Below are 15,899 nucleotides of genomic sequence, written 5' to 3'. Positions count from 1 at the left end.
CCTCTCTAAGGCTGCCGGGCTTTTCCCTCCCATGTAGCCAATTAGTAACACTAATGGGACAAGACTCAGATTAATTACTGCACAAGCCAACCCCTAATGTGCTCCTCCAGTTATTCTCAGCAGCCTGCCTGTCAAGCCGGCTTTAAGAGCATCAAGAAAATGATAAAGCAGGTCAGATGCGGACAGCGTATCCCCTTCCTTTATGGCATCTACCTCTGGCATGTGGGGAAAGGCTGGACCAGGCCAGCAGCCATTGAGGACTCTGGAGGAGGGGAGTAGGATGAAATAAATCAGCCACTGTACTTGCTTCTTCTGGATCAATTAGTCATGGAGTGACCTCACCCTGACACTTACAGCAACCGTTTTAGCCTTAGTAAGAGCCATAGTAAATTATAATTTTGCAAGTGATGTTTTTCTGTGCGTCTGCATCTGTCACATGTGCAAATGCATGCTTGGATGTGTATGTGTATTCATATGGGTGTGCATTCACATGGGGGGTGTGCATGGAGAGGCTGGAGGTCAACTTCAGGGGCTATTCTTCAACAGCCATGTATATTTGAGAAGGCTCTCCCGCTATAACCTGGGACTACTCACAGGATAGGTTGGCTGGCTAGCAAGCCTGAGGAATCCACCTATCTCTGCCTCTAAGGCCCAGGCCTGGGACTACCACTGTCTACTAATAAGCTGCAGCTTGCAGGACCCTGAAGCTCTGTCTGTCCTGAGTGATTCAGAAAAGCAGGTTCACCTGTGTTTCTAGGTAAAGCGTGGCCTTTGCCAGAATGAGCATCCCAGCCAAGCCACGCCCTGTGTGTACCCCCACCCCTTGGGCACATGTGTGGAATGGCAAGAGGAAACCACAGCTACTGGAGCCCTGTGTACTCAGAGTTCTAAAGGCTAGCAAAGCAGCCCCCCAAGGAGGGCTGGCCAAGTCTGCCTGCCTGGTGACTGGATACAAGGCAGATACCCACAATGTCAGGGTACATGGCTATAACTCCTTCCTGAGGAGACTCTAAAATCTACTTGTTCAAAAAGGGGCTCTCTGTCCAAGTGCAATTGTTCATTTTGAATGGAATCCTAATGTGTTCCCTGGGCTGTGCTGACCTGAGCCGATGCTCATTATGAAGTGGGGTACCTTACCTTGCAGAGCACACCTGTCAGGAACAGACATGTGAAATACTCGTGGGGTTTTACAGTGCAAAGACACCAAGTCTTTCAGCTTTCAGCTCCCTGAATGCAATAGGTACAGTGCCAGCATTTTTTTTTAAAGACGTATGGTGTATGTGTGCGTGGCTGCATGAGTTGATCCGTGCTGCCTCTATTCAGGAGCCTAAAGAGGCCAGAAGAAAGGGGTCAGATCCCCTGGAGCTGGAATTACAGGCAGGTTTGAGCTGCCATGTGTCAGATATACTGAGCCATCTCTCCAGCCATGGGGCTGGTTTTTGGATTGTTTGTTTATTCACTTTACATCCAGATAATAGCCCTCCCTTCCTCTCCTCCCAGTCCCACCCTCCCTTCCTCTTCCCCCATCCCCTCTCCCCTACTCCTCAAAAGAGGACACACACACACACACACACACACACACACACACACACACACACACACACCAGCCCACCCCATCATATCAACTCGCATCAGGACTGAGCACATCCTCTTCCCCTGTGGCCTGGTGAGGCAGCCCGCCACAGAGAAGTGATCAAAAAGCAGGCAACAGAGTCCATGTCAGAGACAGCTGCCACTTCCCTTACTGGGGGACCCACATGAAGCCTGAGCTGTCTATCAGCTACTTCTTTGTAGGGGGCCTAGGTCCAGTCCATGCATGGTCCTCGGCTGGTGCTTCAGTCTCAGCAGGCCCCCTGGGCACTGGTTAGTTGACTTTGTCAGTCTTCTTGTGGAGCTCCTATCCCCTCTGGGTCCTTCTATCCTTCCCCATACTCCTCCATAAGACTCCCTGTGCTTTGCCCAATGTTTGTCTGTCAGTCTCAGCATCTGATTTGATCTCCTGCTGGGTGGAGCCTCTCAGAGGACAGTTATGCTAGGATCCTGTCTGCAAGCATAGCAGAGTATCGTCATTAGTGTCAGGAGTTGCCTGTCTCCCATAGGGTGGGTCTCAGGTTGGGCCAGGCATTGGTTGGACATTCCCTCAATCAATCTCTGCTCTATTTTTATCCATGCACATCTGGTAGGCAGGGTAAATATGGGTCAAAGTTTGTTTTTAATTGATTGTTTTGTAGAAAGAATGTAAAATCACTCTTAATAATTTTAAGCATACAGACTTACAATGTATTATCTTACTGTTGTTGTTGTCTGGAATATTAAAATATTTTGAGTGCTTCCTGAATTGACTTGCTTTTCCGGGCAAGCCTGACTTGGCACAGTCTGGGCTTCGGTGAGCCCAGATGCCTGGATTTGGAACTCAGAGTCTCCCAGGGTGGGCAGACATCTACTTTTCTCTCACTAGAGCTGTATCATGACTGAAGGAACTTATTTTGCAATGCTTTAAAACTACTTTAGAAATAAAGGAAAGGAAAGGAGAAAGGTGATGAGGAAGAGGAAGAGAAAGAAAAAGAAAAAAAGAAGCGAGCAAAAGAGCAGTATCATCCTTGCTAGAAAACAGCAGCTGAGCCCTTACATCTGCATTCTCACAGCGCCACCTGCTGGGAATCCGGAGTAGAAGTGTCCTTGAAAAACAGAACACTGGAGCATTTTCAGAAACTCAAAAGCGCTGCAGAAGACACTTCATACCTCATCGTTGCATTCTGACTCAAGAAAATGGTGATCCACAGGTGTAACTGATCTAATTGGATGAGAAGATACCAAGTATATGAGGAAATATCCGCAGAAGTCAAATACGGAGCTCTCCTTTTAAATGGCTAGAAACCAGGAAAGGGGAACTCTAGCACTGTCAGGACTGCTTTAGGGAACATTATGACTCTCTTAACATGGCATAGAGCAGCAGTCACCCACAGTTACATGCTGCTTTCGAGGGAGTGATGGATTTAAAGACCCTGAAGAAAATTCAGACGTGATGTGTGGAGCCCTGTCACATCGATGGGCCACTCTCTAACTGCACCTATCCAACGTGAAGTTATCTACCGCCACGTGTTTCTCAAGCCTCACTTGGACCCTGTTTTTGTTTTTCTTAATTAAATTTATTTATTTGTTCACTTTATGTCCTGATTGAAGTCCACACACACACTCATCACACACCCCTCCACCCTTCTCTTCCTCCTCAGAGAAGGGGGAGGTCCTCCATGGGTGCAAACCTGTCCTGGCACATTATAAGTCACTACAGAACTAGGCACATTCCCTCCCACTGAGGCCTGACAAGGCAGCCCAGTTAGGGGAACAGGATCCAAAGGGAGGCATCAGAGTCAGAGAGGACCCCTTCTCCTCCACCCCCGACTCCAGTTGTTGGGGATCCACATGAAAACCAAGCTGCACATCTGCTACATAAGAACAGGGGGCTGAGGACCAGTCATGCATACTCTTTGGCTGGTGGTTCAGTCTCTGTGCACCTCAATGGGTGCCCAGGTTAGTTGACTCTGTAGATCTTCTTGTGGCACCCTTCACCCCTCTAGCTCCCTCATTTGTTCCCTGAACTCTTCCTCAGGACTCCCCAAGCTCATTCTAATGTGTGGCTATGGGTCTGTGCACCTGTTTCCATCAGCTGCTGGGTGAAGCCTCTCAGAGGAGTTATGACAGGCTCCTGTCTACAAGCATAACAGTAACATTAATAGTGTCAGGGATTGGCTCTCTCCCATGGGGTGGGTCTCACATAGGGCCAGGCATTGGCTGCCTATTCTCTCAATCTTTGCTCCATCTTTGTCCCTGAACATCCTATAGGCAGCACAAATTTTGGGTCAAAGCTTTTGTGGGTGGATTAGTGTCCTTATCTGTCCACCGGAAGTCCTGCCTGGCTATAGGAGGCAGCGGCTGTAGCCTCCATAGCCCCACTGTTAGGAGTCTCAGCTAGGGTGACCCCTATAGGCTTCCTGGGTCCTCCTCTATCCCAGATCTAAGGCAAGTTCTAAGATGCCCCCACACCTGCAAGTTCCGTTCTTTCACTCAACCCTCTCTCTAGATCTCCCTACTCCTAATCCCTACCCTGGGTCCCCACCCCACCCCCTCTGCTACCCAGTTCCCTCCCTCCATACACCTCCAATGCCTATTTTATTTCCCCTTCTGAGTGAGATTGAAGCACCCTCCCTCAGGCCCCCATCGATTTCTGGTTTTATCCACTGTGGATCTTCCCTTGGCCTGTGTGTCTCTGTGCAAAACACGAAAGTTCCTGAAGTGTTTGCAATTTCACAACAGCAGTCCGACCCTTGTCTGCAGATAGTTTCTGGGTGCTTCTGGTGGTCTATTACAGCCATCTGGTAAGTGTTCCTACCACACCCTAGTTCTCTCAGTGAATGCCTTGGGTTTTGCAGGAATAAATAAATGATCAGCTTTTAATTCCTAAGATGGCTTTCTGGCCAACACACACTGTCAATTCATTTCATAAGAAAGACGTGGTCAATATGGATGCATAACATTTATCCTCCAAACACACTTCACAGTAAGTGCAATATGTGATTAGCCTGTTGCTACATTACAGTTAGGAGTCCCTACGCAGTCCTCCCGTGCCTCTGTGCATGTCTAGCTCTCTTCCTGTTGCTCTGCGCATGCCCACTTCGGCACACTGCAGTCACTGTTGCTGCATGCCATGACACGATTATGACATGGGTGTGTCTGAGGCAGCTCAAACTCGTGTTAGAAACATTAAACATGCAAAAGAGTTCCAAACATATGATTGAAAAGCCTCTGAAATGGTGGATATAAAGGTTTACTGCAAGGGGACACCTTGCCGGAACAGGACAACATGCTGGCCGCGTTGGCCTCTGCAGCAAATGGAAACCTGTCATTGTAGCTTAAAGTTCTCAACACCAGAAACAAACCAGTGCTTTCAAACTAAGGGGAAAACTGGGGGAAAGTTACAGTTGCTAATAACACTCAAAGTGACGGGAGTTGACTAATTGCCTCTGCCCATCCCACTTTTGGGCTTTTTTTCAATTCCCTGTTCCCTGTTTCATGAGCAAGGGTCTCCCATGGCTGGAGAGCTGCTTTGCTCAGAAAAATTCTGGAGCCCTCATGTAAAATCTACCTATCTGTGCAGTGAGTCCATGTCTCCTAGGCCCCCCACATCCGCAACACGATTTCTTTAGGACAATGGAGATTGCCATGAGAATTTCAAAGAAACAATAAGACCCATCATGTTTTTTAAATATACAATAAGCACAGAAGGTTTTATGCTCATAAAATGGTAAAAGGTAGCTCCACATTAAGGTACCAAATATTCATAATGTCTTTGAGTTGAAGGTCTTAGTCAAAAGAGGGGCTGCATTTAGTAAATTGGTGACAAAGGCATGCCACCCTGTATCTTTCCACAAAGAGTTAATGGAAGACTCAAAACTGATGCTGAAGTTTGGGGGATTGGGGTGATGCTTCTGGACCCCAGTGTGTGGATGGCTTCAGAATCTCCTAAGGCTGAGTCATGTTCTGCAGTGGAACAACCCCATAGGTCAGCCAGATCTCAGTAAAAGCCAAGTCCACTGGGCTGCTGTCACACAGGCTGCGGAGGGGCATCTGCCACCACTCACAGACAGGGCTTTAGAGGGCAAGGGATGCCAGATGCTTCTGGGCTCTGCAGCCTGGAGACAATGATGCAGCTACCCTGGCTGCATCAGACAGCAGTGCCGCCACTGCCACGTGCTGGACAGCCAGCCTCACAGCACAGGATGCTGCAAAGCTGGAAATAGACACTTTGGACTCCAGATAGTTTAAAGAAATAAGCTGATCCTATAATTGATTATCATGAAATTTTATCTCCAATAATTCATCAATTCAGTCCAGACTTTAAAACAGTTGATTGTTCCAGACTGTGTTTTCTTTCATCTAAAACCCACAAGAACATAGAATGAAAGTACATAGACCCTGTAGGATGCCTGCAAGCCAAAATCATGGCTGAAGGATGCAAGGAGAACCTTCTCATAGACTTTCTTTCCTTGGCTCTTGTCTTTTTTACTAGATTCCTCAACAAAATATGATTCCATTCCACTGACCTGCCGAGCCTTGCATAAAACTTCATGGTGCCCCTTTATCTGAGGCTCCTTCCTTTCATAAGCTGTTGGTGTGTGTGTGTGTGTGTGTGTGTGTGTGTTCTGAGGAAGCATACCTTAAAATTTTAGTCTACCTTTTATAGAATTCAAATTCAACTCTGCTGCTTACTTCACTTGTATGGTCAACGCCTGCCCCCCAAAAATGGCAGTGGTTTGGTTTCAGAATGGAGTTCAATGGTTGGTCAGAAGTGAGACCTACCACGGACACAGAAAACACAATCACACATCTACCTGGACTCAATCCTGCACTGGGACCCATCTCAGGAACATATTTTCAAAGCTAGAGCAGCAACTAGAAGTTCAGGGAAATGTCATGCCTGCCTGTCTGCTATTGTGAGCAGTCCCTGAGAAAACACGACGCCAGATTGAAAAACATACAGGTCAGTGGCCCTTTCAAAATTATCAAAGGACATAAATTAAAGAGGAAAATGCTTTCAAAAAGGCAAGCAACTCTCAAATAAATATCTGGGCTGCTGTGGCAGCTTTTGACTTGCTTTACAAGCCCCGTTGTCCTCACTACTGTCCCTTAAAATCTACCTTCCACTGCCACAAATGAACTTGCTAATCCAAATGCACCCCAGGTGGGTTTGTTGTGTTTTTTCCCCATGGTGGTAAAATAACAGCAGTAGAAGAGTCTGCCATTTACAGAGGCCTTAAGTACGACACACTATAATGCTAACATTACCAACCATCTCAGTATTATTCTGTAGTCATACAATGGCGTCTGTACCCCTTTGTCATGTGTTCCCATGCCAGTCCTGTATCCCTTGTCCCACCAATATAATTTCTTCCCCTGACAACGACCACTCTCTTGCTTCAGATAAGGGGAGTCACAGGTCGTTGCTTTTTGTGCCTGGCTTAAGGAGACCTAGTATGGTATCCTCAGGGCTCGGCCATAACTTAGAACTGCCTTCTTTTCCATGGAGAAAGTTATTCAACTACACCTGTGTACCATGCCTGTTCATCCAGCCATCAAGGGATGCTTGTGTTTCTCCCACATCTTTGTCACGGTGAGTGGGTCTGCTGTAACTAGCCAGGGTCTTTAGGACAGGTGGTTATCTACACACAAGTGCTCTCCCCAGCAGGTGAAAACTTAAAATGACAACCACATGTCTCCCAGCAATGACACAATAAAATCCTTGAATACCTTAGGCCTCTAAGAGGAAATCACAAAGTCAAAAGACGCCATTTGTAAACTAAGACTGAGTGAGTGGGAGGTTAAACCAGGGCAGTGCAAGCGCCTGCCCGCAGACTTCCCTCTGCACAAAAGCAGCTGGTCCCACCGGTCCAGATTCACAGATGAAGACAAGAGAGCCCTGCTCCCCAAATCAAGAGCACAAAGGAGCTATGACGGCCTCATTGCTGAAAGTCTGGAATCTGGGTGAAATGAAGCTATGTGCAAAACGTCATGGCCATTGCAACAGTGGAAGGCCCAGCTGGAGGGTGAAGATGGCCGCTGTGTCAGAGCAGTGTGGTAGAGTCACAGGGACACTTGAAGGAAACAGGGGTCTGGTAGAGATCAGGCACAAAGCAAGTGCCAGATGAGGGGTCCCAGGAGACAGAGAGTGGGCCAGACATGGGGAGAGCCTGCACACTCATAAATGCACAGGTAAAGATTTAACCTTATTGGGGGTCCTGGGCAAAAACAGCACTGAGGAGAGTTTATAATACTAGAAGAGGTTGCATAGTACACCACTGAGGGAGGGTTTATTGAGACTGAAAACCCTCATAAATGTTAGAAAGATGGCATCATGTCCAACTATGATAGGAATTAGATAGGAAAAGCCTCCAGGGCTCAGCACGCACGATTTTCCCATTCCTGACCTGCAGGGAATGAGCCTTACAGCCATTCCTCTCTGTGATGCTCAGCCCATCACCGGAGGTCTCACTTCATAAGGCTTAGCTCATTTTATGTAAGTTTTTGTTTCTAACACGGTGAGCAAAGGGGCGCGGATCTACTGCACTAGTCAGCTCCGTTGTCACAACAAAATACTCAAAACGATCAACTTAGGAATAATAGTTGACTAACTCACAGTTTTGGAGATGGCCAGCAGGTGGGCCCCACTGCTCTGGGTGTGTAGAGAGGCAGAGTGCCAAGGCAGGAGCACTCAGTGGAACACAGCTGTTCTCTCACAATAACTAAGGAGAAGAAAAGACAGAGGGGTTAACTTCCTCCCTCCAGGCTGCACCACCTGAGGGTGAGGCAATGTTCCGATGGCTGCTTAGGCTGGGAGCTTGGCTGTCTTGTGGGTGTGACATCTCCCATCCGAACCACAGCAGGCCATCCCGCCTCACCGCGCAGAACAGTTTTGTTAACCGTAGTTTTTAAAGTTACTCTTAGTGAACTGTTCTCACTACAAGTTCGTAATGAACAATTAACTATTTCTACTGTACCCTTTTCATGCAGTGTCATTTCTAATTCTTCCAAGTTCCGTTTTTATAATTACTTATTTTTAAATTAAAACACAGTTATCTCAAATTTTTCTGTCTCCACCTTAATGACTCATCACGGTACAGTGCCAGGCAGGCTTTGAGTTTGAGAGTATCGGACTTGACTATGCATCCTGTAAGGATGCCTGTAGCTGCAGAACCCCATGCCAAAGTAAAAAAATAACTGTGAGAAATAAATAACTGAGGGGAAAATGGGATATTGCACGCAACCCTTTACCAGGTGGGCCCTCCAGGGCTGACCAACCAGTCCTAATCATTGTCTGCAGCTTGACATTCTGAGTGGGAAACTCTGTGCATCTTCTCATTAGATGTGAAAAAGCTAAAGAGGAAAACTACCCTGCTGAGGGCTGAGGAGAGATGACTCGGTGACTAAGGCTCTTGCCACGCAAACATGAGGGCCTGGATTTGGTCCCCAGAACTCACATGGAAAAGCTGAGCACGGTCGCATCTGCTGGTATTCCCAGGGTTAGATAGATGGACATAGCTGGGTCCCTGGGACTTGCTGGACAGCCAGCCCAGTTAAATCTGAGGGTCCCAGGCCCATGATAAACTGTATCTCTAAAAACTAAGTGGATGGCATCTGAGGCATGACATCTGGGTTTAAACTCTGGCTTTGAAACACACACATACACAGATACAGAGTCAGAGAGAGACAGAGACTACTGCTCTGAATGCTTTGGGCTCAGCTACAGTTCAAATCAGCTGAAGGCCTACCTTCACATTACTATTTGTATAGTTTGTAGCTTAACTCCATTTTTTTTTTTTTTTTTTTTTTTGGTACAAAAGCCATAAAAAATAGGTTTTAGGTATTAAAAATACACTACACAAATCCATGACACCATGGAAAATACTCTTGCCTGGTCTTAAGATTAAATTCTATAGCTAATTACCTTCCTCTGGGATTAGTGATCGCTAATTTAGCTCAAAGGTAAAAATATTCCTTTGATCCTATTAAAGCTTCAAATAAAATTTGGCAAGGCCCCATCCCAGAATTTTTTTTTTTTTTTTTACAACTAACTGCTGAACTTTTAACTGTCAATGTGGTTGCTCTCCTTGGATTCAACTGAACATGGACAGTATGTGAGCAGCCTAGGGAGCCATTCAGAGCGACCACACAGGAGGGAGGAGCTGTCTTAGCTAGCGTTACCATTGCCGTGGCCAAACACCACAACCAAAAGCAAGCTGGGGAGGAAAGGGCTTATTTGTCTGACACTCACACTTAATAGTCCATCATCAAAGGAAGTCGGGGCAGGAACAAAAACAGGACAGGAACCTGCAGGCAGGAGCTGAGGCTGAGGCAGAGGCCATGGAGGGGTGCTGCTTACTGGCTTGCTCCTCATGGCTTGCTCAGGCTGCTTTCCGATAGCACCCAGGACCACCAGCCAAGGGATAGCACCATCCACAATGGGCTGGGCTGGGCTGGGCTGGGTTGGGTTGGGCTGGGCTGGGCTGGGCTGGGCTGGGCTGGGCTGGGCTGGGCTGGGCCCTCCCCCATCAATCACTATTAAAGAAAATACCCTACAGCTGAATCTCATGAAGGCATGCTTCTCAGGTGAGGGTCCCTCCTTTCAAATAACTCTAGAATGTACTCTCTGTCAAGTTGATATAAAATTAACCAGCAAAGGAGCCAAGAATAAGGATTCTCTGTATGTGGGCCCTTACATGAAGATTCCTTTACAAGAGCCCCAGTGCTGGGACCCTGTATGATGACCCATGTGTGTGGTACCCTGGGTAATGAGCCATGCTTATGGGGACTCCTGGGTGATAACCCATATGCTTAACAACCCTGTGAGCTGTGTCATGACCTATGTGTGAGGTACACTGTGCTGCACGGGAACCCCTGTGGAAAAGAGCCTGGTGTGTGGACCTCTGTGTCAGGGCTCCATTGTGAAGAGCCCTGTGTGAGGACTGCACCATTTCAAAGCCACCTAAGTTTTGATTGCTCAAAGCTGTCTGGGAATCAGGGATCACAAGAGGTTTGGAGGGATGCCGTTTGTTTGTTTGTTTGTTTGTTTGTTTGTTTTACACTAAAATTGAGGACAATGTCAATATTTACAAAATAGAATTTACAAATTCATGAGTAAAATTAAAGCAAACAAATACTTAAGTAAAATTCAAAAAAAGCATAAAGAAACTAACCCTGTTCATTCATTTACACTTATAAAGCCTCTTCAGTGCTGACTCTTTTGGGAAGAAACCTGACAGAGACCTTACACCGTGCTGGCCTCCCACATCTCTGTCTTGCTCAGCTTCTTCCAAGGCAAACTTTCTTCCTCAAGCCTGCTCTACTCTCTTTTGAGCTGTGCTTCCTGTTGACTGAACACATCTCTGACCCCTCCCCTCCTCCACATCAACTCTGCTCCTTTTAAGATTTCTTCCTAGACCCATTCGAACCCTAGACTAATCCCGAAAGCCTCCTCATATACTTTGTAGCCTTCCCCAAGACCTTGGGTTATCATGGCATTCAGTGGCCCTGCCTCTCCCTTAGACACCAAACATACCATCCTTGATGCTGGCCCCTTTTGCATGTGCACCCCACCTATCTTGGCAACAGATGTGGGCATTATCTCCATGTCTTTGCATGTCCTTCTTATGTGGTTTGTCCCTAAGGGAAGATGTGCTTTTTGTTTCTGTGTAACAAACACAAGGGAAGACTCCACAGATGTGACAGAAACCACTCTTTCATCTTCTGCCCTCTCCCAGTATTGCTCTCCCCCTTTAGTAAGTTGGTCAATGGCTCCTAAACTTGCCTGGCATTCAGATTTGGTTTTAGACCCAGAAATGAGATCCTTTTGATGCCAGATTCTGGCTCTGGAGCTATGACCTTAGCAGCATAATGTCTGGAGTTCTGGTTTTTGTGCATGTTTATGAAGACACAACTGGACAAGATATAGAAGCCCCTTGCTTCAAAGAGATTACTCGTTAATAAAGGACACTTAGAGAAGTTGGTGCAATGTATTGTGTTTCATGAACACAAAGGAGGGGCACCCATCAGAATGGGTATGTGGGAAAGCAAGTCTTGAAATGTCCTTGCATGAGATGATGTATAGTTTGCATCTAACTCAGCCAGAAAACACTAAAGAAGAGAAGTGGCTGGGTCCAGAGGGGCCATCAAGCACCATTCTGTGGCTTTGGTTTTAAAGTGATAAGAATGTGGATCTTCACAGGCTTTCTCACTGAGAAGAGGTACCCAATGACTGGCCGGCATTTTAGTAGTGTGACTCTGCCTGCACTCTGGGAGAGAAGTGAAGCCTACCATGCCAGCCAGAAGAGGAACTATCTAGTAAAACCATCTTCTTGTCAGAAGTGATGCTGTCTCACATGGCTCTTAGCACAGAGATGCTAATCCAGGGTGCACCATAGGATGCTCTGAGGTATGGGGAGATGACAATGAGGATGTGGGCGTGGATGCCCTAGGTACAGCTGTAACCACCTTCAATGAAGTAGTATTTGAACTAATGCTGAGGGTGCCCCTGAAGGAGCAGCAGTGGCTCCACATCACATCTGTGAGTCACACACTCTGCATTGCTGAGTGCACTGTCCTGTCAGAAGAACACAAGAACCACAAGCATCTTTCATCCCTGTGAATATAAACAGCATAGTTCAGGGCCTGAGGCAGCTGTTTCTACAACAGTAAGTCATGTCCAAAAGCAAACACAGTTCAGAGGGGCAAATACACTCAGACACTGCACTTAAAATATCAAACGTCCTTGTGGTAGTAGAAGATATTTCTAAGATTTGCATAGACTTATGGATTTATGGTTAAATCTAAAGTTAAAAAGAAAGAAAAAAATGTTAATGTGCCCAAAATCTGTTGAAAACAAGAGAAGACATCTGACATTCTCCTGGAGCTTTGATGAAGCAATTGGTAAAAGGCATCAAGGATTTTAATCTAATTTCAGACAGGGTCACGAGGCAGGCAGAAATTGGAAGCAAGAATTGGTGCAGAAGTTTGAAGGCTAGAAAGGATGAGGTTGAAGCAACACAGGCTGGGCGAGCCAGTGCTTTCCCCTGCTGGGGAGATCCCGCTCTGTCAGGGTTCTCATTAATACACAGAGAAAGGAGTCAAGGCGCTGGGAAAAACAGCAAAGATATCACCGAGGCCTCACATAGAGAACGCTGTCAGGAAAGAGCAAGTGGAGAGCTAGTTAGGAGACAAGCTCCAGTGAAGTCAGTCATGGGAACAGGCGCTGCACAGTACACACACTGAAGATATGAAGTGTTGCTCTCTGAGACTGCCCCCTAAGACAAAGGTGTTACAGGGTGGGTCCCATGGTAAACCAACTGGGAGGTGGAAGGGACTTTAAGAAGCAAGGCCTACCTAGTGAGAGTTTTTCAGATCACAAGAGGTGTGGCCTTAAGGGTAGTGGTATTCTGGTCTCTTTTTCTACTTTGATTTGAGATAAGTGGTTTCAAGTCTACCATCTACCCCTGGTGAGGAGAGTGTTTCACGCTAGCTCCAAAGCAATGGAGCCAATCAACAATGGCTGAAACCCCAAAGCTGTGAGCCACAGTAACCTTCCTTCTTTACCAGTCGGTCACCTTGAGTGTCCCATCACAGAGAGCTGGCCAACCAACAGAGGACCTGGCACATGTGTCAAATACTGGTTCCGTGTGTATCTAAAACAAACAAACACAAACCTAGATCCAAGGGGCATTTACTACCACAGCCCTGGAGAGTTTTTTAGCCATAAATCTGTGCAAGAGCCCCAAGGATGTCTGTGCCTGAGGCCCTTACTCTGTTGGCCTATGTTTTCTACTATAGTGACGTATTCCCACAGGAGCAGTGGGGACAGGGAGCTCGGCAAAGGCTAACCATCCTTTTCTCCCTGGGAACTGCCTGGGGTTTCAAGGCCATGGAAAGCAGCCACAGGCTGAAAGCTTACTCTACTTAAACAGCGCTTAATATCCATAACCTCACATGTAAGGTCATCGTGAAGACCATGGCTAGAGGAATGTGTGCATCTCCCAAGTCATGACGGGGGAATAGCTACATTAAGAAACACAGCCACACACCCCCATCGAGGATTTCTCTTCCCAATATTTTAGCCTCTCACCTTGGTCAAAACACAGTACATGGGGAATTGCGCAAGCAAATAACTCACATGTTTTAAATGGCATACTAGGCTGTCGTGTGTGTGTGTGTGTGTGTGTGTGTGTGTGTGTGTGTGTGTGTGTGTGTGTGCGCGCGTGCATGCCCAGAAGGTATACAGAATAACAAACCCATGACTGTGCAGGAGGGATGGCACCTACATGCTGGTACGTTACTGTCCACTCACTGGATTCAATGGTAGCTTCCCTAGAGGCCTGCATTAATGCCTAAGGATCATCTCTGAACACTTACCAGGTTGAAATAGTTCATTTATTTTACATCCAACAATTTTACAGCAGGAGTGAGAACAAGACTGCTGACACTTTTGCCTTAAACACCTATTTGCGTAATTCACAATTAGCATTTTTGTCTGAATTACAAGTTGTTTTCTATTTAACTCACCATTTGGTGAAACTTTATGAGGAAAAAAAATAAAACGAAATTAGCAATTACAAATAGCAGCTAACAAATATGAAGGATAAGAACAGTCTTTGCGGAAATTAAATGCCTGTTTCTAATGCACACATACTAATGATGCTCATTATGTCCTCTTGGTGGGCACAGGGGACTATGAACACCCAGACAGGAGGCAGGGCCAGTGACCAAAGAGCCCCTGGTGCTCTATCTTTGAAGGAGGGACATTTATCCCATGCATCCTTTGAAACACTTTCATTGAAATTGTAAACAAATTCAATTATCTGGTGATTTTTAATTAGCACAAAACAACCTTTTTGTTAACAAGAAAGAAATTGATTTCACAACGAAATAGTTCAGGTACATCTGAAAAGCCAGCAGAGTGGGGTGACTGTAGGAGAATTGTTGCCCTGCATGACCCCAGGCCCACAAGGGCGAAATAAATATTATCTGATTGGAAAAGAAGATAGGAGCAAAGCTCCCTAAGGCAGAGAAGGCAGCGCTGAGTGCTCTGCTGCTGTTTGATGTCTCATGGCATCCCACCATCTTGTGTTTCCAAGGAGCTCGGGGTTAAGATAGCCATGCTGGGTACAGATAATATCAGGCCTCCCTCAAATATCACGCACGGAACCCCATGCACCACAGTGGTTTGCACAGAGCAGGAGAGAAGATTGTAAACTCAAACACTTCACTAGGCCCCTCTGTTGAATTACACAGCACCCTTGTGTCAGAAATGTTTGTCTTTGCAGGAGGTGGGGAGGGCAGGGGGGAGTTGTGAAAGTGGGGAAGGGGGGAGACCACACCCACATCGCAAGCTCTGCCCCTGGACTCCAGGGATGTTTTTGTCCCTATTAAAACTAGGACATCACAGCAAGGACATCCTTCAACCTGGATGTACCTCTGCCCTGGTGGCTGCCTTCAAGCAGCACACCAGCATTGCACTATTCTCCTTAGATCCATTGGAATCCTTCCTGTGACACAGTATCAAGTGAGCTACTTATTTCATTATAAAATGTGTGTGCATGCAGACATGCATGTGTATATATGTACACAAGCACGTGGGAATACATGTGTGTGTTCATGTATGTATGAGTGGATATGTAAATAAGACTGTATATGTGTGTACACATATGCATATATAACTGGTTTGTGTGTACATCTATGAGTGAATGTGTATGCGAGTACATGTGAATGTGTGTGTGTGTGTGTGTGTGTGTGCTTATTTACTAACTCCTTACACACTGCCTGGAGTAGTGGCCTATACCATACACCTTTCCCCTACTGGGTGTATCTACAAATAGTAAGTCATGGGAGAGTCATGTGGAAAAGTCAGATAGGACACTAGACACTGGTGTACAACCTAGAAGGTCATTTGCATAGCTCATTTGCATTGCTCACTGGAGTACCCATTGATATGTAAAACATAAAAAGTGATCAGAATTCCTAAAGAATCCAACCTGCCTTTGATTTAGCAAAGGTGGAAAAGACCCTGCTTTGAGATGAATTGAAGAAGTGAGGAAATAAATCTCCAGTCACCTGCCAACTGCCCGCTTCAGAGATGCTAATTGATATAATCTGTCAGCTCTGAACAACCATTCATCAACTGAATTTCTGGCTTCTCTAAATACCTGGGACCACCACGATGCCTTTTTTTTTTTTTTTTTTTTTTTTTTTTTTTTTTTTTCTTTTTTTTTTTTTTTTCTTTTTAAGTTTGTTCTGATGCTGGGAGATGTGGAAGAGCGAGAAATGAGCTCAGCAGACACAGCTGCCTATGATCTTTAAAA

Source organism: Acomys russatus, chromosome 27 (genome assembly GCF_903995435.1).
Source record: "Acomys russatus chromosome 27, mAcoRus1.1, whole genome shotgun sequence".
Taxonomy (NCBI): domain Eukaryota; kingdom Metazoa; phylum Chordata; class Mammalia; order Rodentia; family Muridae; genus Acomys; species Acomys russatus.
The sequence above is the reverse complement of the archived record's forward strand: the minus strand, read 5'-3'. Positions refer to the sequence as shown.